The sequence below is a fragment of the Chrysemys picta genome, unplaced genomic scaffold (assembly GCF_011386835.1).
Source record: "Chrysemys picta bellii isolate R12L10 unplaced genomic scaffold, ASM1138683v2 scaf580, whole genome shotgun sequence".
In the NCBI taxonomy this organism is placed as follows: domain Eukaryota; kingdom Metazoa; phylum Chordata; order Testudines; family Emydidae; genus Chrysemys; species Chrysemys picta.
In genome coordinates this window covers 1-26,181 of record NW_027053287.1, presented here as the reverse complement: position 1 = coordinate 26,181, position 26,181 = coordinate 1, and the positions used below count along the sequence as shown (strand labels likewise).

Sequence of the window (26,181 nt, the reverse complement as noted above, 5' to 3'; positions counted from 1 at the left end):
CAGACACCACGGTGATGGACAAAGTAAGGACCGAGAGACGCTAAACAGGCAGACAGACAAGGAAATAGTGGCCCTGCCTACAGGTGTGTGTGTGGTGCAAACGGATGAACACCAGTTGCTGGCTGAAGGCACAACCTTAATTCCCGCATCTCCTGTCTGTCAGCTATCGTTCGCTTGGCAGCCTGAACTCCGATTTCTAACGCAGCGTTTTGCTCTGGCCTATTGTGGTTCTCATGTCCGGAGGCGCCTTGGCCCCTGGTATCAGGAGCGGTGCTAAGGAGGCTGCTTTTCAAAGGTCCTTAAGTAGGGTTGCCAACTTTCTACTTGCACAAATCCAAACGCCCTTGATCCAACCCCTTTCATGCCCTTCTCTACGGCCCAACCCCCACTCACTGCAGCCCAGCCCACCTCTCTCAGTCGCTCGCTCTCACACCCTCACTCACTTTCACTGGGCTGGAGCTGGGGGTTGGAGTGCAGGGAGGGGTGAGGGCTCCAGTGGGGATGCGGGCTCTGGGATTGGGCTGGAGATTAGGGGTTTGGGGTGCCAGAGGGGGATCCGGGCTGGGGCAGAGGGTTGGGGTGCAGAGTCTGGGAGGGAGTTTGGGTGCGGGAGGGGGCTTGGGGCTGGGGTAGGGGATTGGGGTGGGGGTGTGGGGTCTGGGAGGGATTAGGGTACAGGAGGGGGTTCTGACCTGGGGCAGGGGGTTGGGGTGCTGGGTGTGAGGTCTGGGAGGTAATTTGGGTGTGGGAGGGGGTTCCGACCTGGGGCAGGGTTTCTAGGTGCAAGCTCCGGCCAGGCGGCGCTTACCTCAGCCAGCTCTTGGTCAATGGCACACCGGTGCTAATGCAGGCTCCTGACCCCTGGTCTCCCTCCGCTGGCAGGCTCTGAGCAAGGCCTGCCCAGAGAACATGGATGACGAGCTCTCGATCCTGCTGACAGCACCCCCCAGCACAGACAAACTCCAGCACATCTTGGAGGTGAGCAGAATGGGGAGGGGCCGCAGGGGTTTTACCTTAGCCCTGGGGACTCCTAGAAAGAAGAGACTGGAAAATCCATGTTTCTATTGGATCCTTCCGAGTATGCATTTGTGATATAAACTCACTGGGTGACCTTGGGATAACTCACTTCCCCCTTACGGCATCAGTCTTCTCCACTATCAAATCTACACTGGGGAAGAAGGACAGAAGCCCCGACAATCACCTTCACCTCTGGGTGTCTGGTCCTGGGAGCCGAAACCAACTGGACTATCTGTCCCATCTCCTAAACTGCCCTATCTTTCCCTCCTAGGGCCTTGTCCTTAGTGCTCAGCCTGGCCCCTTCCCAGCTTGTCCCTCACCTTTAAAGGACGCTCCAAGCCCCTCCCATGCCTGCTTCCCTTGGGGTCTCTCTCCTGGCTGAGTACAGGCTGCCCTTCTATCTCTCAGCAGGCCTGGGTCCTAGTCACAGGCTGCGTCTTGTCACGTGACCCCCACACTTATTCCCTTCACCCTAGGGACCTGCATCACCTGGGCCAGGTGCAGTTGAGCTCCAACCCCTTTCCTGGCCATCTCACCCTGGGACAGGTTGAAACTGGTAACCTGTGGGTAACAGTAACTGGTTGCTCCCAAAGGTGCTGAAGACACAATGGAAGAGGAAATCCTTTGGCCTGGATTGAAATTATTCCGACTGAAAGTGAATGAGAGAAAATAGGTCCAGAGTTCTCTTCCTAGCAGCAGAAAATGTAGCGATTGATAGAGGTTCAGGTCAGAAAGGACCATTATGTGCATCTAGTCGCCCCTCCTGTATAACTCAGGGCTAGAATGTGACCAAGTGGTTCCTTCAGCCAACCATAGCATGGGACTGAGCCAGAGCACGTCTTTTGGAACGACATCCACATGCAGGAGAGCCAGCTGGCTACCAGAAAATCTCTCTTCTGCAGTGACGTGGGGTTAAGGGACACGGGGGAAAAGACATGGAGGCTGTGACTAAACTTAGAGAAGCAAGGCCAGGAAAACCAGGGTTAGGTCCCAGGCCTGGCTATCAGATCTGCTGTTTTCTATTCCTGGCTTTGGGACCATGAGCGAGTCTCTGCACCGCTGGGTGCCTCGGTTTCCCCAGCTATCAAATGGAGCTAATCAAGGTTTTGTTTGTTCTCCCCATTTTACAGGGTGGGAAACCGAGACACAGTTGGGACCTGTCTACACTACAGGTCTGTCGTGCGTTTGTAATCTGCTGACCCCCACATGTTGTTCAGAGCCTATGGATAACACAGCTCCTAAAGGTACGTTTGTTCTGTGCTTATCCCCTATGTACCAGCAGGGCTGGACAGCATTTCTCACTGTGCTGTGGGGAGCAGGTCCTGGGTACTAAGGGTCTGAAGAAGCTCTCAAGGACTAATTTTTTAAAATAATTGTTATCAATGAATTGGGAGAAAACATACAATCACTGCGGATAAGATTGGGGGGTGACAAAATACAGGCAGAGTGGTAATTCCTGATGGGGAGAGGGCAGTGATACAGAGTGATCTGGCTCATTCGGCCAGCTGGACCCATTCAAAGAAAACAAGTTTGAGCAGAGCCCAATGCAAGGTCCTATACGTGGCAACAAGGCACGCTGGCCACACCTCCAGAATGGGGACGTGTATCCCGGAAAGCAGTGACTCTGAAAAGGATTTAGGGGCCAGAGTGGAGAAGCCACTCAACATGAGCTCCCAGTGTGATGCTGTTGTGAACAGGGCTAAAGCCATCATTAGACGTAGGAGCAGAGCCCTGAGTAGGATAGGGAGGTGACACAGCAGCAGTGAGACTGCTATTGGAATACTGCCTCCAGTGTTGGTGTCCTCCTTTGAAAAAGATGGTCCTAGAAATTGGAGCTGGGGCAGCAAAGAGCCATCAAATGTTCTGAGGGCTGGAGAAAAATGCCTTCTAGTGAGCTATTGAAAGAGCTCAACCTGTTTAGCTTATCAAAAGAAGATTGAAGGGGACTTCATTGAAGTGTTGAAGTGCCTTAATGGAGAGAAAATACTGGGTATTAAAGGGCTCTCTAGTCTAGCAGAGAAAGGCAGAACAGGACCCAATGGCTGGAAGGTGAAAAGAGACAAATTCCTATGACAAATAAGGCACAAATATTCAACAGCGAGGATGATTGACCACAGGAAGAAGCTACCAAGGAAAGTGGTGGATTCTCCATCTCTTGATGTCATTAATAAAGACTAGATGCCTTTCCGGAATGTGTTTGCCCCAAAATTAGCTGTTGTGGTAGACAGGAGGCCTGTGATATGCAAGGGGTCAGATTAGACGCTCTAACTGTCTCTTCCGGCCATAAAGTCTATTCATTTCTGAGAAACCGAGTGTAGCATTGGGAGCAGCCTCTGATGTTTTACTGTCTAACCGGCTTGCTTCCTAGAATGAACACTCATTGAGCGGGGTGATCCACAGGGAGTAGCTCAAACCTCCAAAGGGTCTGGCCTGCGGCAGGACATTAACACTGCAGGGGAGGGGTGGGTGTGGGAGTGACATCACAAAGGCCTTTTGCAGGACTTCAGCCTATTGGCCAAAGGTGCAGGGGAGGTGGTGACCTCACAGAGGGATGCTGACATCAGCCAGGCAGGACAGGGGCGCAGGGCCAGGGAAACCTCAGAGACTCCTGTGGCTTTGCTTCAGCAAGTCTCCTTCTCGAGGTCTCTCTTTGAGGTCTGAGAGAGTATTTGGGTTCACGGACGTGAGCACCAGGAGGAACCTCTTTTGAGTTTTCTCCTTTCTTTTTCCTGATGTCACTAGAAAACTGACGTCCCTGTTTAGAAGGTAAGAGCCTCCGAGAGGTTTGGAACCTCTTCAGTCTGATGCATCTGGCGCCAGCTGAATTTTAGGCATGGAAAACAGTAGCTTAAGGTGGCCGAATTTTATTCCCCACCTGGGATTTTGTCCCTTAGAATCACTGGGGACATTAGGGTTTGTCCTTTTTCTTTTACCTTTTCCTCCATCCCTCCCTCCTTTCTCTTCATCTCTTACTTCTTTTGTCCTTTCCCCGTTCCCCTCCCACCACCAGGAGGGGGTGTGTGTGTGTCGTGGGGGGTGCTCTACAACTCCCATTGTGGGAGGTCCACCGAAAAATGTGGCGTTGAAATAGTGCTCAGACAGTGATCCCCAGCGGTGACTTGGGCCATCTTTTGGGCTCTCTGGTGAGAACCCTCATCCTCCCGCCCCTCGGTCGCTACCCTGATTGGCTGAGCAGGGGGTTATTGACAGGGAGGAGACTCAGGTCCCTGTTGTTTTCTTTTAAGACCAAGTAAATAGTCATAACCAGTCATATGTTCGACAAATTTTGCTGCTTCTCTGCAGTTCATTATTTTCTCTACCATTCCAGTTCTCCTAAAATTCTTGCTGAATAATTACTATGAACTCTTGCTGGTCTGGAACTCACTTGAGAACACTTTATTCAGGTCATTCAATGTCTGAAATTCAAGATCCGATGGTTAGTTTGAAAATCAGGGCTCTTGGGTCCTATTCCCAACTCTGCCACGGACTGGCTGTGTGACCTAAGACAAGTCAATTCTCCTTTCTCAGCCTTAGCTTCTCCCTCTTTCAAGTAGGGATAACAATCCGCTCCTACCTACCTCCCGACAGGTGGAGGATGGGGATCTATTGGAGAGTGTCACTAGGAGCAGTGCATAAGATGAGGTGTCCTATCACGTTTACTCAGATCAGATTAGGACATAATAGAATGGCTGAAATAGTCTATTTTATTTGTATTTTATTATGTTGCAATTGTTAAGAGCAGCAACTACTTAGCTCAGACTGAAACATCTTATCTAATTTTTGAGATCTAAGTGTCTCCTCTTTGTGTGCGACGAGACAAACACGTACTCCTGTTCTTTTTGTGACACAGAAGATGCTTTTGTTTTGCAACAAAATATTTTTGCAAAGAATTTTCATGCCACTTGATATGATTTCAAGAAACAAACTGGTTTAGTTTGAATGGGATTTTCGGACAGAAACGGTTTCAATGAAATTTCCCCACCATCTCGATTTCTGGGCTCTATCCCTGTCTTTGGGGGGTTTGCTGTCTGTTAGAACAGGAGTCTGATTTGGATAGGGATAGAGACCTCTTTAATGTTTTTAATGAAGTAAATACTAATGGGAATTGTGTGATCATGGGAGACTTTAACTTCCCAGATATAGACTGGAGGACAAGTGCTAGTAATATAATAGGGCTCAGATTTTCCTAGATGTGATAGCTGATGGATTCCTTCACCAAGTAGTTGAAGAACCAACAAGAGGGGATGCCATTTTAGATTTGGTGTGGGTAGTGAGGATCTCTTAGAAGAAATAGTTGTAGGGGACAGCCTTGGTTTGAGCGATCATGAGCTAATTCAGTTTAAACTAAATGGAAGGGTAAACAAAAATAGATCTGTGACTAGGGTTTTTGATTTCAAAAGGGCTAACTTTAAAAAATTAAGGAAATTAGATAGGGAAGTGGATTGGACTGAAGAACTTGTGGATCTAAAGGTGGAGAAGGCCTGGAATTACTTCAAGTCAAAGTTGCAGAAACTATCAGAAGCCTGCATCCCAAGAAAGGGGGGGAAATTCATAGGCAGGAGTTGTAGACCAAGTTGGATGAGCAAGCATCTCAGAGAGATGATTAAGAAAAAGCAGAAAGCCTACAAGGTGTGGAAGATGGGAGTGATCAGCAAGGAAAGCTACCTTACTGAGGTCAGAAAATGTAGGGACAAAGTGAGAAAGGCCGAAAGCCATGTAGAGTTGGACCTTGCAAAGGGAATTCAAACCAATAGTAAAAGGTGTAAAAGGTTCTATAGCCATATAAATAAGAAGAAAACAAAGAAAGAAGTGGGACCGCTAAACACTGAGGATGGAGTGGAGGTTAAGGATAATCTAGGCATGGCCCAATATCTAAACAAATACTTTGCCTCAGTCTTTAAGAGGCTAATGAGGAGCTTAGAGATAATGGTAGGATGACAAATGGGAATGAGGATATGGAGGTAGATATTACCACATCTGAGTTAGAAGCCAAACTCGAACAGTTTAATGGGACTAAATCGGGGGTCCCAGATAATCTTCATCCAAGAATATTAAAGGAACTGGCATATGAAATTGCAAGCCCATTAGCAAAAAATGTTAATGAATCAGTAAACTCAGGGGTTGTTCCGTATGACTGGAGAATTGCTAACATAGTTCCTAGCTTTAAGAAAGGGGAAAAAAGTGATCCGGGTAACTACAGGCCTGTTAGTTTGACATCTGTAGTATGCAAGGTCTCAGAAAATGTTTTGAAGGAGAAAGTAGTTAAGGACATTGAGGTCAATGGTAATTGGGACAAAATACAACATGGCTTTACAAAAGGTAGAGCGTGCCAAACCAACCTGATCTCCTTCTTTGAGAAGGTCACAGATTTTTTAGACAAAGGAAACGCAGTGGATCTAATTTACCTCGATTTCAGTAAGGCATTTGATACAGTTCCACATGGGGAATTATTAGCTAAATTGGAAAAGATAAGGATCAATATGAAAATTGAAAGGTGGATAAGGAATTGGTTAAAGGGGAGACTACAACGGGTCGTACTGAAAGGTGAACTGTCAGGCTGGAGGGAGGTTACTAGTGGAGTTCTTATATTATGGGAACAAGTAAATAACTTTTCCTTATTCACTTTCTTCACATCACTCTGATTTCATATACCTCTATCATATCCCCCCATAGTCTCCTCTTTTCCAAGCTGAAAAGTCCTAGCCTCTTTAATCTCTCCTCATATGGGACCCCTTCCAAACCTCTAATCATTTTAATTGCCCTTCTCTGAACCTTTTCTAATGCCAGTATATATTTTTTTGAGATGAGGAGACCACATCTGTACACAGTATTCAAGATGTGGGTGTACCATGGATTTATATAAGGGCAATAAGATATTCTCCGTCTTATTCTCTATCCCCTTTTTAATGATTCCTAACATCCTGTTTGCTTTTTTGACTGCCGCTGCACACTGCGTGGAAGTCTTCAGAGAACTATCCACGATGACTCCAAGATCTTTTTCCTGATTCGTTGTAGCTAAATTAGCCCCCATCATATTGTATGTATAGTTGGGGTTATTTTTCCCAATGTGCATTACTTTACGTTGTCCACATTAAATTTCATTTGCCATTTTGTTGCCCAATCACTTAGTTTTGGGAGATCTTTTTGAAGTTCTTCACAGTCTGCTTTGGTCTTAACTATCTTGAGCACTTTAGTATCATCTGCAAACTTTGCCACCTCACTTTTTACCCCTTTCTCCAGATCATTTATGAATAAGTTGAATAGCATTGGTCCTAGGACTGACCCTTGGGGAACACCACTAGTTACCCCTCTCCATTCTGAAAATTTACCATTTATTCCTACCCTTTGTTCCCTGTCTTTTAACCAGTTCTCAATCCATGAAAGGATCTTCCCTCTTATCCCATGACAACTTAATTTACATAAGACCCTTTGGTGAGGGACCTTGTCAACGGCTTTCTGGAAATCTAAGTACACTATGTCCACTGGATCCCCCTTGTTCACATGTTTGTTGACCCCTTCAAAGAACTCTAATTGATTAGTAAGACATGATTTCCCTTTACCTAAACTATGTTGACTTTTGCCCAACAATTTATGTTCTTCTATGTGTCTGACAATTTTATTCTTTACAATTGTTTCAACTAATTTGCCCGGTACTGACATTAGATTTACTGGTCTGTAATTGCCGGGATCACCAATAGTGCCCTTTTTAAATATTGGCGTTACATTAGCTATCTTCCAGTCATGGATACAGAAGCTGATTTAAAGGACAGGTTACAAACCATAATTAGTAGTTCCGCAATTTCACATCTGAGTTCTTTCAGAACTCTTGGGTGAATGCCATCTGGTCCCAGTGACTTATCAGTTAATTCCAAAACCTCCTCTAGTAACACCGCAATCTGTGACAATTCGTGAGATTTGTCAGCTACAAATGCTGGCTGAGGTTTGGGAATGGCTGGAAGGTGAAAAGAGACAAATTCCTATGACAAATAAGGCACAAATATTCAACAGCGAGGATGACTGACCACAGGAAGAAACTACCAAGGAAAGTGGTGGATTCTCTGTCTCTTGATGTCATTTAATAAAGACTAGATGCCTTTCTGGAATGTGTTTACCCCAAAAGTAGCTATTGTGGTAGACAGGAGGCCTGTGATATGCAAGGGGTCAGATTAGACGCTCTAACTGTCTCTTCCGGCCATAAAGTCTACTCATTTCTGAGAAACCGAGTGTAGCATTGGGAGCAGCCTCTGATGTTTTACTGTCTATCCGGCTTGCTTCCTAGAATGAACACTCATTGAGCGGGGTGATCCACAGGGAGTACCTCAAACCTCCAAAGGGTCTGGCCTGCAGCAGAACATTAGCACTGCAGGGGAGGGGTGGGTGTGGGAGTGACATCACAAAGGCCTTTTGCAGGACTTCAGCCTATTGGCCAAAGGTGCAGGGGAGGTGGTGACCTCACAGAGGGATGCTGACATCAGCCAGGCAGGACAGGGGCGCAGGGCCAGGGAAACCTCAGAGTCCCCTGTAGCTTTCCTTCAGCAAGTCTCCTTCTCGAGGTCTCTCTTTGAGGACTGAGAGAGTATTAGGGGTCACGTACATGAGCGCCAGGAGGAACCTCTTTTGAGTTTTCTCCTTTCTTTTTCCTGATTTTACTAGAAAACAGACGTCCCTGTTTAGAAGGTAAGAGCCTCCGAGAGGTTTGGAACCTGTTCAGTCTGATGCATCTGGCACCAGCTGAATTCTAGGCATGGAAAACACTAGCTTAAGGTGGCCGAATTTTATTCCCCACCTGGGATTTTGTTCCTTAGAATCACTGGGGACATTAGGGTTTGTCCTTTTTGTTTTACCTTTTCCTCCATCCCTCCCTCCTTTCTCTTCATCTCTTACTTCTTTTGTCCTTTCCTCTGTTCCCCTCCCACCACCAGGAGGACTAGGGTGACCAGACAGCAGGCGTGAAAAATCGGGACGGGGGGTGGGGGGTAATAGGAGTCTATATAAGAAAAAGACCCAAAAATCGGGACTGTCCCTATAAAATCGGGACATCTGGTCACCCTAAGGAGGACTCTGTGTGTGTGTCGTGGGGAGTGCTTTGCAATGGGAACAGGGACAATTCTCCAACTTTGGGCAGTCGAGAGCCTGGGTGAGATAAGGGGCGTTAAAGCCCTTTGTAAAGGAGAAATGGGAGTTTCATGGTGTTGAGCACCAAGGAATTCTAAACTTTGCTAAAACATCTAGTCTGCAGAAACCAGAAATGGTTGGGGCCACATTGTAACCATTGTCTTTTTTAAAGCCCATTGAGGGATGTGAGTCCCACCCTTTTAGGTATCTGGGGTGCTGGGAGAAGAGAAGAGGTGCCTGTCTCCATTTTATGGCCTCAACAAACTAAGTGCTGTGCCCCAGTTCTCGTCAGAGATCCCTGAAAAAGAACGTCTTCCCATCCATTAACATACCTGGAAAGATACCGGAACTCCTTATTAAACAATCAGTTTGTCAGCACCTACAGGACAATTTGGTTCTTAGGACTAGTGAGCATGGACTTGTCAAGAACAAATCATTCCAAACCAATCCTAGCTCCTTCTTTGGCAGGGTTACGGGCCTAGTGGAGGTGGGTAAACAGTAGATGTGATCCATCTTGGTGTTAATAAGGACATTCTCACAAGCAAACTAGGGAGAGGTGGTCTAGATGAAATTAGTATAATATGTGTGCACAGATGGTTGAAAGCCCGTACTCCAACAGCCCAGAACCAAACACTCCTCCTCCTGGGCAGTGCGCTCTGACCTCTAATGGTCAGATGCTGCTTAGCACTGTCAGAGCAGCTTTTGCTGGGGGATTCTCCCAGCACTTTCCAATAGTGGGAAAGTATGAAATCCCCATTTGACTGCTGGGGACAGAGCCTAGAGCGGGGAGCAACTTACCCAAAGTCCCACAGGTCAATAGGAAACCAGCAATGGAACCCAGGAGTCCTGACTCCCAGTTCCCTGCTCCAGTCACTCCAGCGGAGCACACTCCCTCTCAAAGCAGGGGGACCGGACATGAAGGCCTGGTTGTAATTGCCAGCTATGGGAGGGAGTGTGCAGCAGTGGTTAGTGAAGGGGCCTGGAAATAAGGACTGCTGGGTCCCATCCCTGGCTCTGACACTTGGTGTGACCCTGAGCCAGTAGCTTCCCCACCCCAGGCCTGTTTCCCATCAGTAGGGTTGGGGTAGCAGCCCCTACAGACCAGGAGGGTTGGGAGGCTCCAGGAAGGTGTGTAAAGTGCCAGGATGTCAGGATCCCGGAGGTGCTGTCACCCCCGCATTAGGCCAGTGTTCTGCACCCCCTGCTGCTGGCTGAGTTTCTCTGTCCCTTGGCAATAAGATAGACTCTTGTTTTCACAGCCAGTCGATCGCCCAGTGCTATCCCCCTGCCTGCTGGCTGGGCAGGGTAACTCCTCAGGTCACCACCACCCTCTCCAGCCTGCCTTGGCTTTGGGGAGTGAGGAGGAGGGCGAGGGACGATACTGAACATCCTCCATCCATCGCTCCGTCACCAGATCAAGTGAGTGGCATTAGGGTTCCCCGTTGGCGTCCCCTGTCTGTCTGGGGAGAGGCAGAAAGTGGGGGAAAGAATCTCTCCCAAAGGAGATTGGATTTGCAAACCGCCCCCAGGAGCCCCTCGCTCTCAGACCGGGGAGGGGCTTCTCCAGAGCCGTCCCCAGTGTGTTTGGAAAGGTCCCAGGAATGGGGCTCCCAACGCTTCCCTTGTGGGAGACCGTTCCCCAGGCTGAGCGTCTCTGAGCTGGGCCAGACCCTGTGAGCTGCTGAGCATGGAAATCAATGGGAAAGGCAGGGGTCCTGGCCTTGCTCTGCCTCGGGACTTTGACCTGGGGAATGGTTTCCCAGGAGAAGTCGAGACTCCTGGGTTCTGTTCCTTCTCTAGCCTGGGGGGGAGTGTGGCCTGGGACGGCAGGAGGGAGCTGCTTGTCCAAAGTGACTGAGCCCAGTGATGGAAAAGGAGGAGACTCCCCGGGCATTGCAGCCCCAGAGGTGACGAGGGGGAACGCTGGGAGCAGATCATGCAATGAACTCCTGCCAGTGCATGTAGATTGCATTACGTGCACCCCTGTGGGGGGAGGAGGAGCTGCTCTGGCTGGGGCAGGGATGGGGAGGGACCAAACAGGCTGGTTAGTGAGAGGTTGCCTTGACCCCAGACTCACGCCCGCTTCCCGCTCGGTTCCAGGGTGGCCAGGCTCCTGAGGATGTTCAGGAAGAAGGCTCTGCAGGTGGCCCCAGAGCCTGAGGGAAGCAGCTGCCATCTTCCCCGGGAGCAGAGCGGCCTCTCCGTCCCCACTGGCAGGGAAGGAGCTCCCGGCCAGGCCAGGAGGTGGAAGTGCCCAGTCTTCTGGCGGAGAAAACCCGCACCCAGCGCCGGCGCCGAGGTGGGAGAGGCCAGGTCGAAATGGAGCTGGGCCAGGCTGCGGCTGGGCAGGCAGGACCCAGCGCAGGACGGGAGCCGGGCAGAGTGACTCTGGGACATGTTGTGTGGGCAGCAGCAGCCCCAGGAGCCCAGCCCTGATTCCCAGCAGGAGGCATCGCCCGGCCCAGTCAGTGAGGACCTTCCAGCCTCCCCAGGGCAGGAGGTGGAGGATCCCTGTCCCACCACCAGCAGCTCGGCCCGCTCCCCATGGGACAGCAGCAGTGCCTGGGACTCGGGCAGCAGCGAGGACGATGGGCGCCGCAGCTTTGTTCCAGGTGAGGAGTCAGGCTGGGCTCAGGGAGAGGTGAGGGCGGGGCTGTGAACACCCTGGGCCCAGGCCCTCGATCAGTGCTATGGGGGCGGATCCCCAGCCCAGGGGTCTGGCCTGAGCCACATGAACCCCACTGACACTAGATGCTGCCACTTTGGTCCTCGGTGCTCCAGTTGGGGGGAGGCACCTCCCAGGGAGTCCAGGACAGCGTGGGGGGGTCTCTTTGCTATGGGCTCCTGAAGGAGTTGGGGGCTGAAGGCATCACTGAGACGGGGGAGTGTGGGGCCCGATCTGCCCTGGGTCCCGGAGGTGGGAAAGGGACACATTGCCACAGCGTGCCCCTGTCCTTCCCCCGAGTGGCAGCAGGCGTCACCTTGTCCCCTTCTCTCCCTGGTGCAGGGACCGCCAGGGACTCAGGGGACGAGGAGGAGGAATGGGTGGACGTGGCCACAGAGGAGGCTGCTCTCAATAACAGCCGAGAGCAGCTCCAAGATGGAGAAAAGGTACAAACGTTCCCCAGCTGTGCTGGAACCGAGACTGTCCTGCCCCTTCCCAGCACCTGACCCCCTGCAGAGGGTCTTGTCCCTGATGATCCACCAGCCCTAATGGGGACCTTTCTCCTCCATGATCTGGGACCCCAGAGGTGGGGGTGTCTGTCACACACCAGCCGGGTCTCCTCCCCCCACAGGCACTGTCCCAGTTCCTGACCCCTGCCAGTGGTGGAGTGGTGGGTGATTTGGACAATGGGCGGGTCCCCACTATCCCCCATTCAGGCCTGAGTCCTGCAGCTGCTGTGTGGGGGCAGGGAGGTCCCTGGCTAACTGGCTCTCTCTCCCCTAACCCCACTCCTGGTGGGTGCAGGAGGAGGCCCAGCAGCTCGTGTTCCTGCACGCCATCCACCCCGCGTCTCGCTGCACAGCAGAGAGGGCAGGACACACTGGAGCCGCACTGCTGCAAGGCGGCTGTGGCGGAGAGGATTGTGGTGAGCGAGACACGGCGCCCAGAGGGAGGACAGAGACATGGGAGGGGCAGGGGTCTCCCCAGGCCAATGGATGGGGGGTGGCTGGTGCTGGAGGGGCAGCTGAGGGCATGGATTGCTGGGGCTGAAGACTGGGGAGAAGAGACGGGAGAAATTCGGAGAGTGGTCACTATTGGGCAGGAATCGGAGGAGCGGGGGGCAGGTGGGGGGATCCTGCTGGTTGTGTGGGGCCCTGGCTGTGTAATCTCCTCACTGGGAAGTGTCAGTGAGGCCCGAATCTCACACGCTCCTTTGTCTACTTTGGGTCTCACAGGAGCTCATTGCGGAGCTGCCTGATAACTCTGCACCCGGCGCCGTCCTTGCCAACTCCCTGATTGCTGTGGGCAACCTCAGGTACCGAGACCCTCCGGTCCGGTTCCCCTAACCCCAGTGCTGCTCAGGCCCAGGGCTGGGAGTCACTGTCCCTCCCACTCCCAGGTCACCGCCCAAGGGTGGCTCCTCTGGCAGAGGTGCGGGGAAGGTTCACTCTCTCCTGGCTGGGCTGTTCTTTTCACTCCAGTAACATTGCAACGGCTTTGGGGAGAGGCTCACACCCAGGATCAGATACAGGAGGGGTAGCAGGGTGCAGGGAACAGGGGCTATTCCTGCCCTGCCACTGTCTGTGTGAGAAACCTTGGCCTTGTCATTCCCTGGCTCGGTGCCTCAGTTTCCCTTCTTGCCAGCCTGTGCCTATTTCCCTGCAGTTTCACCTGCGTGTTGGTGCCAGTCCCATCCCCGTACTGCACAGTCTAATACCGGCTCCTCTCTCTTGCCAGCACCATGACACCTGCCCTGGAGCCAGAGCTGGAGACCCACCTCCTCCGAGCTGCCCTGCACGCCGTCTTCACCCTGGGTATGGAGAAGGACACCGCCCAAGTGCAGGTAGATCATGCTAAAGTCATGGATTGAAGAGCCAGCTGTCATCCTGCCATGAGTCCTTGCTAATTGCCTGCAGTGGGATGTGAAGGAGAGAGGCCAGGATATGTGTTTGGGGGTCTCACCAGTGCTTCCCAGAGACCCCACTTCCCATCCTGTGGCAAGTTTAGCCCCAGTTTCCCTAACTCTGACCCATGGCTCTCCCTTGCTTTCAGGATCTGCCTAGGGTCTTGCCAGACCTCCTGGACGCCATGCTGGGGAACCTGCTGGCAGAGTCCCCAGACACCGACAGGCTCCAGTACATCTTGGAGGTGAGCCCGATGAGAGGGGTGGGGGCAATTTTACCTTCACTCTTAGATCCATTTTCCAGTCTGTCCTCCTAGCCGGGCCCCCAGTGGGCATCCTTGGTCAGGGCAGTCAGTGCAATGCCTCCTTTCCCCACAGCACATTAACTACTGGATCGTGTCCAGGGTGCCCCGAGAGAGAGCCAGGGCCGTTAAGAGCAGCACGGCCCTGCTCAGATTCACCATCACCCTCCCTGAGTTTGACGTAAGTGACCTCTGACGCCAGCTTCCTGACTCCAGGCGTAGGTGATCTGGCTCTGACGGGCTGTAGGATCTGCTGCTGCAGGGGCTGTGGGTTAGGAGTGTTCCTCTTGGGGAGGCAGAGTCAGAGCAGAGAGTGAGCCTGGCTTGAGTCAAGTTCTTCTTGTCCTAGTTAAGTGGTGACTCTGGGCTTTTAAGGGGACTGTGCTCCAGGTTCATGCCTCCCTGTCATCCTGGAGCAGCTGGGGAAGCAAGTCCTCATGGAGGGCCCTGTCCACAGCCCTGTGCTCCAGGCTTCCTTGGGGGCAGAGGAAATTAAGGGTCTGGCTCTAGCTCCTATCCTCTAGCATCTCCTGCAGAGGGGCTGAGGGGAAGGAGAGTCCTGGCCCGGGGGGGACTGGGAGCTAACAGGAAAATGCTGATGGAGTCCCCTCTCCCTCTCCCGTCCATTAGAACTCAGCGGAATTCGCCAGGATGGGTCACCACGTGGCACAGCTGGCTCTGTCCGTCAGTGACCCAGCCAAGGACATCAGCCGGCAGGCCAGGGAGGGGGTTTACCGGCTCTACCAGCTGCTGCTGCACCAGAGGGGTAAGGAACCCAGCTGGGAAATGGCACCCGCTAGAAGAGTGAGACTGGGACCCCAGCCAATTTCTCTCAGACTGACCCCGGCTGGAGGATGAGTCTCTCTATCTCTTTCTGTGTTCCACACCATGCCCTGCAATTCTGTTGGGCCGGGCACGCAGCGAGGACTCTGCCCACTGTGCAGCCACCAATGGGATTGGAAGGACACAAGCCCTGCAACCAGAAGGACAAATGTGTGTGTCTCTCTCCCTGTCACCTACTCCCTCCTGGGGGAAACCCAGCAGCTGATGGGGGACAAGGTGAGCAGCTGCATTAGACTCAGGAGATTGGGGCGGGGCCCAGGCCTCATTCCCATCCTGTGGCCATTCGCTGGCCTGGCACAAGGAGCCTGGTGGGGAATGAAAGGGAGAGCAGGTGCTCCTGGGAAGGGAGATGAATTCACCTCCACGAGCAGGAGCGAGCCAGCTTGTCCCCGGAGCAGCTCCACCCAGCTCTTTAGCCAGGCTAATTAATGACAAGCTTTGCCTCATCCCAGACTTACGTTCTTAGGACAGGGTGCTATCGCTCTTGGGAAGGGCAGGAGAGTCCCCCAAGTGCCCTCTGCGAGACTCTCCTGTCCCACAGGGCCGCACCCAATTCCTAGTGGTCTGGTGTCTGTGTCACCCGAGCCACCACCCAGAGTTGCTCCCATCACTGGCAGCCTGGGAGGCCAAGGACTGACGGGTGATGGCATCTGACCAGGCAGGGCTGAGGCACATGGGCAGGGGACGCTTGTCCTGCTGCTGGCAAGGCTGGACCCGTTCTGGAGAGAACAGGAGGATTCAGTCAGCAGTAGGGTTACCATGTCTAATAAATAAAAAAAGAGGACCCTCCACGGGCCCTGGCCCCGCCCATTTCCCCACCCCCTAGCCCCACCCCAACTCTGCCCCTTCCCCGCCCTAACTCAGCCCCCTCCTCCCTCCCACTCCCAGCCATGGGGAAAGGGCTGCCCCAGCGTTACCGGCTTCACGGTTTGCCGGGCAGCCCCCAGGCCCTGCGCCCCCGGCCGGCGCTTCCCCAGCGCAGCTGGAGCCCGGGAAGGGAAGTGCCTGGCCCGTGGCTCGGGGTCCGGAGGCAGGCGGGGCTGCCCGAAGCCAGTAGCGCTGGCTCGGGCAGCTCGGCTCTTAAAGTCTGAGAGGGGAGGAGCGGAGCAGAGCAGTCGCGGGAGGGGAAGTGCCCGGCCGGCATTTTCCCAGACATGTTTGGCTTTTCGGCAATTCCCCCCGGACGGGCGTTTGATTGCCGAAAAGCAGGACATGTCCGGGAAAAACCGGACGTATGGTAACCCTAGTCAGCAGGGGCTGCCGATCCGTCCCATTTACCAGGGCTGCCATCCTGCAGCTTCAGCATTAGTGGCTGGGGTGACTTGGGGAAAGGTCTCAACCTCCCCACATCCCACTTCACTGCTGCCAGAATCCCTCCTGCCCCCCCGCTACAGTCCCCTCCCTACCCAACCTGGGTGGGGCTGGAGGAGAGGGGTCTGAGAACTTGAGCTGTGGATTGGAGGTGGAACAGCTGTCAGGGGCACTGACGGGGAAGTGGCAGGAGCTCCCCGTACAAGGAGGGGGGTTGCCACTAGAGGTCACTAGGAAGGACAACAAGACTCCATCCTGGGGGTCAGGAGGGGGAATCCATCCCTCAGAGGTGGGCAGGGGCTGGGTGGAAATGCTGCTGGTTCCAGGGGCCGTTAATCCCCCCTGATTCCTCGGAGGCGTCTGAGTCTCAGACAGGTTCTCGTTCCCTTGCAGCATGAGGACGTCACGGCCAATGTGATGCGCCAGCTCCATATCATGCGGCACTTGCGCCAGGTGCCCGAGACGCTGCAGGGCCTGTGCCTCTGAGGCCACCAGCAACTCCCGATCTCTGCTGCAGGTACTGCTCTGGCTCTCTGTAAATGGGGAGATAGTGGAAGGGGAAATGGAGCCCCCTGGCACTCACAGAAACCCTCTCCCCTCTCTGTGGAGGGGGGGTCCTTTCCTCTGCCCCCAAATTCCTTCATCTGGGACAGGAGCTCTTTCCCTCACAGCCATTCCCCTCCCCCCTTTCCTTGATCTACCCCCATCCCATTCCCCCTGCACCCAGGCAGAGCTCTGCCTGCCCCATATGGTGCAGAAAGGCCTGTGATATGCAGGGGGTCAGATTAGATGCTCTAACGGTCTCTTCTGCCCATAAAGTCTACTCATTTCTGAGAAACCGAGTGTAGCATTGGGAGCAGCCTCTGCTGTTTTACTGTCTAGCCGGCTTGCTTCCTAGAATGAACACTCATTGAGCGGGGTGATCCACAGAGAGTAGCTCAAACCTCCAAAGGGTCTGGCCTGCGGCAGAACATTAGCACTGCAGGGGAGGGGTGGGTGTGACAGTGACATCACAAAGACCTTTTGCAGGACCTCAGCCTATTGATCAAAGGTGCTGGGGAGGTGGTGACCTCACAGAGAGATGCTGACATCAGCCAGGCAGGACAGGGGCGCAGGGCCAGGGAAACCTCTGAGTCCCCTGTAGCTTTCCTTCAGCAAGTCTCCTTCTCGAGGTCTCTCTTTGAGGGCTGAGAGAGTATTAGGGGTCATGTACGTGAGCGCTAGGAGGAACCTCTTTTGAGTTTTCTCTTTTCTTTTTCCTGATTTTACTAGAAAACAGACGTCCCTGTTTAGAAGGTCAGAGCCTCCGAGAGGTTTGGAACCTGTTCAGTCTGATCCATCTGTTCCACAAGTTCTTCAGTCCAATCCACTTCCCTATCTAATTTCCTTAATTTTTTAAAGTTAGCCCTTTTGAAATCAAAAACCCTAGTCACAGATCTATTTTTGTTTTCCCGTCCATTTAGTTTAAACTGAATTAGCTCATGATCGCTCAAACCAAGGCTGTCCCCTACAACCATTTCTTCTAAGAGATCCTCACTACCCACACCAAATCTAAAATGGCATCCCCTCTTGTTGGTTCAGCAACTACTTGGTGAAGGAATCCATCAGCTATCACATCTAGGAAAATCTGAGCCCTATTATATTACTAGCACTTGTCCTCCAGTCTATATCTGGGAAGTTAAAGTCTCCCATGATCACACAATTCCCATTAGTATTTACTTCATTAAAAACATTGAAGAGGTCTCTATCCCTATCCAAATCAGACTCTTGTTCTAACAGACAGCAACCCCCCCCCCCCCGAAAGGGAGAGATAGAGCCCAGGAATCGAGATGGTGGGGAAATTTCATTGAAACCGTTTCTGACCGAAAATCCTATTCAAACTAAACCAGTTTGTTTCTTGAAATCATAACAAGTGGCAATGAAAATTCTTTGTCACAATGTGTTAACTTGTCTCGTGGCACTCAAAGAGGAGACACTTAGATCTCAAAAATTAGATAAGATGCTTCAGTCTGAGCTGAGGAGTTGCTGCTCTTAACAATTGCAAAATAATACAATACAAATAAAATAAACTATTTCAGCCATTCTATTATGTCCTAATCTGATCTGAGTAAACATGATAGGACACCTCATCTTATGCACTGCTCCTAGTGACACTCTCCAATAGACCCAGCAGTCCTTATTTCCAGGCCCCTTCACTAACCACTGCTGCACACTCCCTCCCACAGCTGGCAATTACAACCAGGCCCTCATGTCCGGTCCCCCTGCTTTGAGAGGGAGTGTGCTCCGCTGGAGTGATTGGAGCAGGGAACTGGGAGTCAGGACTCCTGGGTTCCATTGCTGGTTTCCTATTGACCTGTGGGACTTGGGGTAAGTTGCTGCCCCCTCTAGGCTCTGTCCCCAGCAGTCAAATGGGGATTTCATACTTTCCCACTATTGGAAAGTGCTGGGAGAATCCCCCAGCAAAAGCTGCTCTGACAGTGCTAAGCAGCATCTGTTTGCTTGTGAGAATGTCCTATGGGACTGTGTCAAAAGCCTTATTAACACCAAGATAGATCACATCTACTGTTTATCCACCTCCACTAGGCCCCTAACCCTGCCAAAGAAGGAGCTAGGATTGGTCTGGAATGATTTGTTCTTGACAAGTCCATGCTCACTAGTCCTAAGAACCAAATTGTCCTGCAGGTGCTGACAAACTGATTATTTAATAAGCAGAGGCTGCTCCCAATGCTACACTCAGTTTCTCAGAAATGAGTAGACTTTATGGGCAGCAGAGACCGTTAGAGCATCTAATCTGACCCCCTATCACAGGCCTCCTGTCTACCAAAATAGCTACTTTTGGGGCAAAACAAATTCCAGAAAGGCATCTAGTCTTTATTAAATGACATCAAGAGATGGAGAATCCACCACTTTCCATGGTAGCTTCTTCCTGTGGTCAATCATCCTCGCTGTTGAATATTTGTGCCTTATTTGTCATAGGAATTTGTCTCTTTTCACCTTCCAGCCATTGGGTCTTGTTCTGCCTTTCTCTGCTCGATTAAAGAGCCCTTTAATACCCAATATTTTCTCTCCATTAAGGCATTTCAACACTTCAGTGAAGTCACCTTTCAATCTTCTTTTGATAAGCTAAACAGGTTGAGCTCTTTCAATAGCTCACTAGAAGGCATTTTTCTCCAGCCCTCAGAACATTTCATGGCTCTCTGCTGTCCCAGCTCCAATTTCTAGGACCATCTTTTTCAAAGGAGGACACCAACACTGGAGGCAGTATTCCAATAGGAGTCTCACTGCTGCTGCTGTCACCTCCCTATCCTACTCAGAACTCTGCTCTTACGTCTAATGATGGCTTTAGCCCTGTTCACCACAGCATCACACTGGGAGCTCATGTTGAGTGGCTTCTCCACTCTGGCACCTAAATCCTTTTCAGAGTCACTGCTTTCCTGGATACACGTCCCCATTCTGGAGGTGTGGCCGGCGTGCCTTGTGGCTACGTATAGGACCTTGCATTGGGCTCTGCTCAAACTTGTTTTCTTTGAATGGGTCCAGCTGGCCAAATGAGCCAGATCGCTCTGTATCACTGCCCTCTCCCCTTCAGGAATTACCACTCTGCCTGTATTTTGTCACCCCCCAATCTTATCCGCAGTGATTGTATGTTTTCTCCCAATTCATTGATAACAATTATTTTAAAAAATTAGTCCTTGAGAGCTTCTTCAGACCCTTAGTACCCAGGACCTGCTCCCCACAGCACAGTGAGAAATGCTGTCCAGCCCTGCTGGTACATACGGGATAAGCAGAAAACAAACACACTTTAGGAGCTGTGTTGTCCATAGGCTCTGAACAACATGTGGGGGTCAGCAGATTACAAATGCACGACATACCTGTAGTGTAGACAGGTCCCAACTGTGTCTCGGTTCCCCGCCATGTCTTTTCCGCCATGTCCCTTAACCCCACGTCACTGCAGAAGAGAGATTTTCTGGTAGCCAGCTGGCTCTCCTGCATGTGGATGTCGTTCCAAAAGACGTGCTCTGGCTCAGTCCCATGCTATGGTTGGCTGAAGGAACCACTGGTCACATTCTAGGCCCTGAGTTATACAGGAGGGGCGACTAGATGCACATAATGGTCTTTTCTGACCTGAACCTCTATCAATCGCTACATTTTCTGCTGCTAGGAAGAGAACTCTGGACCTATTTTCTCTCATTCACTTTCAGTCAGAATAATTTCAATCCAGGCCAAAGGATTTCCTCTTCCATTGTGTCTTCAGCACCTTTGCGAGCAAAGAGTTACTGTTACCCACAGGTTACCAGTTTCAACCTGTCCCTGGGTGAGATGGCCAGGAAAGGGGTTGGAGCTCAACTGCACCTGGCCCAGGTGATGCAGGTCCCTAGGGTGAAGGGAATAAGTGTGGGGGTCACGTGACAAGACGCAGCCTGTGACTAGGACCCAGGCCTGCTGAGAGATAGAAGGGCAGCCTGTACTCAGCCAGGAGAGAGACCCCAAGGGAAGCAGGCATGGGAGGGGCTTGGAGCGTCCTTTAAAGGTGAGGGACAAGCTGGGAAGGGGCCAGGCTGAGCACTAAGGACAAGGCCCTAGGAGGGAAAGATAGGGCAGTTTAGGAGATGGGACAGATAGTCCAGTTGGTTTCGGCTCCCAGGACCAGACACCCAGAGGTGAAGGTGATTGTCGGGGCTTCTGTCCTTCTTCCCCAGTGTAGATTTGATAGTGGAGAAGACTGATGCCGTAAGGGGGAAGTGAGTTATCCCAAGGTCACCCAGTGAGTTTATATCACAAATGCATACTCGGAAGGATCCAATAGAAACATGGATTTTCCAGTCTCTTCTTTCTAGGAGTCCCCAGGGCTAAGGTAAAACCCCTGCGGCCCCTCCCCATTCTGCTCACCTCCAAGATGTGCTGGAGTTTGTCTGTGCTGGGGGGTGCTGTCAGCAGGATCGAGAGCTCGTCATCCATGTTCTCTGGGCAGGCCTTGCTCAGAGCCTGCCAGCGGAGGGAGACCAGGGGTCAGGATTATGGAACCTGGGGTGACACCTGCCAGGATGACAGCAGGCTCTGTAGTCCTTGCCCAGAGCAGCTCTCTGCAGAGAGTCTGGTGCACAGCAGTGTAGGGAACAGCCAAGCTGCTAGGGATGGGAGCTGGGCTTCCTGGCAGAGTCCAGCACCCAAAGCCCAGCATCTGCAAGGAAGAGATTCCCCACAGAGGGGCAACATCATCTCCCACACACAGGGAGTCTCGCCCTGACACTTGATTCATCCTATGGCCTGTTCCCATCTCTGCCCACCACACTCCCAACTCAGCAGCTCCAGCTACCGAAGGGAGCACGAAGCAGAGGCCTTCCTGCTCCTGGGACAGAGGAGTAGGTTGATGATCTACCTGGATGTGAGCGTTGGCCTTCCCCATGCCCAGGGTCTAGACTCCATTCAGAGCAGCGCACAGGAACTGCGATTCCTATTCTGAATCTAGTGGCAGCTTCAGTTTGCTGGCAGGAGACTGTACATGAGACCTTGCAGTTGCGGGGGTGACACAGGCACTAACATGTGCATGGGAGTTTGAGCAACAGGGCAGAGGCCTGTGTGGAGCAAGGAGGGCAGGGATTTGGGAAGCAAGAGCAGAGGATCAAATCCTTTCTTAATGTGGGTCGGGATGATCCCCATTTCAAAGATAGAGAAAGTGAGGCACCAGGTGGGAGAGTGACCTGGCCAGGATCACGTTACCGCTCAGTGGCAGGACTGCAAACAACCCATTCCCTGATCTCCTCACTGGACGCTGCTGCCCCTCCTGTATAACCCCTCCAGCCATCCTCGCCCACAGGCCATCCCCACCACTCTCCAATAACAGGCTGTTTCCACAATTGAAGCAGGCTTGTAACAGAGTTCACTCACCGATAGGTGCCCCTTCCTTCAAGGCCTGGGGTCACAGATTTCTTGGGCTAGCACGCCCGCCAGCAGGTTTCTGGCTGGGAACTCAGCCCTTCGGCCAGGCGACCATCTTTTAGTCCCACTCCTTCCTGGGTCTCGCTCATCCCAAACGAAAAGTCAAAAAATGTCTGTAACTGAAACAAGATCCTCTGTCCCTTGGGGGCTTTTCCTCAGCCTGACTTTGGCTCGGCCTGCCCTTGCTGGCCTTGTTAGCCCTTCCTATGGCCCTGTACATCCTCTTCCTTAGAGACCATGGGAGAACCAGTCCTACCCTGGATTCTAGGTTCTGCCCCAAGGCCCTGTACCCAACAGCTAGGCCTGCTCCTGTACCTTTGTTGCGGTTTCCCCTGGTTTCCCCTCAGCTGGAGCTCACTCTGTAATCCATTTGGCCTAGCTCCAGGCTTTATAGCCCACAGGCCAAGCCCCCCGTTATATACCCTCCTCCTTAGAACCTGGCCCACGCGGGGGTAAGTTCTATTCTTCTCCAAGCTTCATCCCTCCTCATCTCATCGCCGTCACCGGCTGCGCGCTTGTACAGCCTGTGCGCAGTGTCTGCAGCTCCACTGCCAGCTCGCTCGGGGCAAACCTTCTCTTCTGCAGTATCCCGACGCTCTTCCTGCAGCCACTCAGTCTCATGAACAGCTGCTTGCAGAGCCTGTTCTGAAGCCTTTAGCGTCTTCTGTTGCCTTTTTGCTACTGCCGCTGCATATGCCAAAACCTTTTCGGTCAGGGTCTGAGAACCCACCATGGACTGCTCCACCCTTGTGTTTGTCCCTCCTCCAGTCTGCTTCATCTCTGGGCCAATCATTTCGTCCTTCATCTCCCTGCAGCACCCGACAGGGTGTGTTGGTGGAGGGTCTGCAAGGTCCATGGCCACCCCAGCCACCTCCACCTTGCCTGCCTCATGGGGGTTTGTGTCAGAGGACACCTTCTCCTTTCTTTCTAACTTCTTAGGGCCCTGGCCCCTCGTTCAGCCACTCAGCAATTTCCTAAGCAGGCCGTGTCTTTTGATATGGCCTGCTTCTCTGCCCCCAAAACAAAGAACTCTTGCTCCCATCTTGGCATTAGGCCACGTTTGTACACTTTCTCATGCCCTTCTCCCTGGGCTAACCTTCTCAGCAAAGCCCAAGCATGCTCTCCTTCTCTGCTCTTTTTGTCCATGGGCATAGCAGACCCTGGGTTGATTTCCCTTTGCAGGATCTCTCACAGGTATTGCTGCTGCTGCGTCTGTAGCTCCACCTGCACTTCCTTCTGCGTCTGTTGGTTTTCTAGGAGCTGCTGGAGAAACCCCTAGATCTGCTTTGGCTGCTTAGCCAGTCCCTGGAACTGAAGTGGGAAATCCAGCGACCAGCTTGGTCCCTTGATACACCTGCTTGGGGGAGGGATAGCTCAGTGGTTTGAGCGTTGGCCTGCTACACCCGGGGTTGTGAGCTCAATCCTTGAGGGGGCCATTTAGGGATCAGGGCAAAAAACTGTCTGGGGATTGGTCCTGCTTTGAGCAGGGGGTTGGACTAGATGACCTCCTGAGGTCCCTTCCAACTCTGATATTCTATGATTCCTTCAGCAACCAAGACTTCCCTCACGGATCACAGGGGGAACTCAATCCTGCCAACTATGCTAATCATAAATGAATCTACTCATCGTTAGGTGCCCCTCGGCAGCCAGGCATGGCATCACAGCCCTCTCGCTGGGCTAGCGTTCCCCATCCATGGTCGCTCCAGCACCACGGCAGTTTCTCTGCCTGGTAACTCCGGCCAGGTCACCACCTTTAGTCCACCCTTCTGGGGCCCAGCTTGCCTCACACAAAGTCCAAAGAGGTCTTTCCACAGACAGAAGTCCTTCTGCCATCGCTGGGGCACTTGCTCAGCCTGTAGCCCCCCTTGCTGGGCTTGGGAACCCTCTCCAGGTGCGTGTACGCCGCCTCCTCTGGGGCCGGTAGGGGAACCCAGTCCCACCCTGACATTGATAGCAGCTCAGGGCCCTGGACCCAACAGCTAGGTCTGCACCTTTCTCTTTGGTGCACTTTTCCAACCTCTCTTCTCAAGTTCCCCTCCAGGCTTTCCTTGCTGCTCTGAACTTCCTACCTCGTTCTCAATCCTGTTGCTACCCCAGCTGGGCTGTATCACCACTGAAGTCTGGCTCTTTAGGGGGGCGGATATGGTGCCTCTCAGTTCGGGCTCATTCTGTAATCAGCTTTCTGTGAGTGCCAGGGGGCTCCATTTCCCCTTCCACTAGCTCCCCATTTACAGAGAGCCAGAGCAGTACCTGCAGCAGGGAGCGGGAGTTGCTGGTGGTCTCAGAGGCACAGGTCCTGCAGCGCCTCGGGCACCTGGCGCAAGTGCCGCATGATACGGAGCTGGCGCATCACATTGGCCGTGACGTCCTCCTGCTGCAAGGGAACGAGAACCTGTCTGAGACTCAGACGCCTCCGAGGAATCAGGGGGAATTAACGGCCCCTGGAACCAGCAGCATTTCCACCCAGCCCCTGCCCACCTCTGAGGGATGGATTCCCCCTCCTGACTCCCAGGATGGAGTCTTGTTGTCCTTCCTAGTGACCTCCAGTGGCAACCCCCCTCCTTGTACGGGGAGCTCCTGCCACCTCCCCGTCAGTGCCCCTGACAGCTGTTCCACCTCCAATCCACAGCTCAAGTTCTCAGACCCCTCTCCTCCAGCCCCACCCAGGTTGGGTAGGGAGGGGACTGTAGCGGGGGGGCAGGAGGGATTCTGGCAGCAGTGAAGTGGGATGTGGGGAGGTTGAGACCTTTCCCCAAGTCACCCCAGCCACTAATGCTGAAGCCGCAGGATGGCAGCCCTGGTGAATGGGACGGATGGGCAGCCCCTGCTGACTGAATCCTCCTGTTCTCTCCAGCAGGGCCGGCTTTAGGAAGGGCGGGGCCCAATTCGAACATTTTTGGCGGGGCCCCGGCAGGGATGACTAACAAACAAAATAATGTAAAAAAAAGCCTTTCATTTCTTCCATGTATTATTTACTTTCCATAACTATATAAATAATAAAATTATATATTCTGTACATTGCATCATATATGCTGTTGATCGGTTATTAATGAGCTCCATTTCACGTGTGTGGGTCCCCGCCACTCCCTGGGGGTGTGCTAGGGTGACCAGATGTACTGATTTTATAGGGACAGTCCCGATTTTTGGGTCTTTTTCTTATAGGATCCTATTATCCCCCACCCCCTGTCCCGATTTTTCACACTTGCTGTCTGGTCACCCTAGTGGTGTGCACATGTGTGGGTCCCAGCTGCTCCCTGCCCCCCTCATTGAAGCAGGTGTGCAGGGTTACTGCCCTGGGAACTGCAGGGCACCAGTGGACATGGGGCTGGCTGGAGGCAGGGCAGGGGCTCACTGGAGGTAGGGTCTGGCTGCAGGCAGGGCAAGGGGTGCAGGGCTGGCTGGAGACAGGGGTGTGTGGGGCTGGCTGGCTTTGGGCAGGGCCGCAGGGGGGTGCGGCAGGGGTTGCCTGGAGAAAGGGCAGGGGGTGCGGCAGAGGCTGGCTGTGGGCAGGGGGTGCAGGGCTGGCTGCAGGCAGGGCAGGGGGGCAGGGCTGGTGCGGGCAGAAAAGGGGGGGCAGGGCTGGAGGTAGGGCAAGGGTGCAGCAGGGGCTGGCTGCGGACAGGGGGTGCAGGGCTGGCTGGAGACGGGGCTGGCTGCAGGCAGGGCAGGGGGTGCGGGCTGGTGCGGGGACGGGGTGCAGCAGAGGCAGCTGGAGCCCCGGCCCTTTAAATAGCCCCCGAGCCCCCCGCTATCCCAGGGCTCTGGGGGCTATTTAAAGGGCCCAGGGCTCCCCTGCTTCTACCGCCCCGGCCCTTTAAATAGCCGCGGGAGCTCTGGGGAAGCAGCGGGGCTCCAGTGGCTATTTAAAGGGCCGGGTTGGTAGAGGCAGCGGGAGCCCTGGACTTTTTAAATAGCCCCCAGAGCCCCGCAGCCCTACCCCAGGGCTCCAGCAGTGGGGGTCTGGTGGCAACTTAAAGGGCCTGGGGCTCCGGCCCCTGCTGGGAGCCCTAGGTCCTTTAAATTGCCCCCTGGGGAAGCCGAGCCACCCTGGTACAGCGCACCGGCTCTTGCCGGTACACCGTACC

The 26,181-nt window shown here is 53.0% G+C and overlaps 1 long non-coding RNA gene across 1 annotated transcript; it reads left to right on the top strand.

The window, feature by feature from the left end:
* Positions 1-738: 738 nt before the first annotated feature.
* LOC135978976 (uncharacterized) lies at positions 739-10,554 on the top strand. The gene is made up of 3 exons (XR_010596314.1): positions 739-978; positions 2,148-2,261; positions 10,392-10,554. It is a non-coding gene; the product is annotated as an uncharacterized LOC135978976 (long non-coding RNA).
* Positions 10,555-26,181: the final 15,627 nt, after the last annotated feature.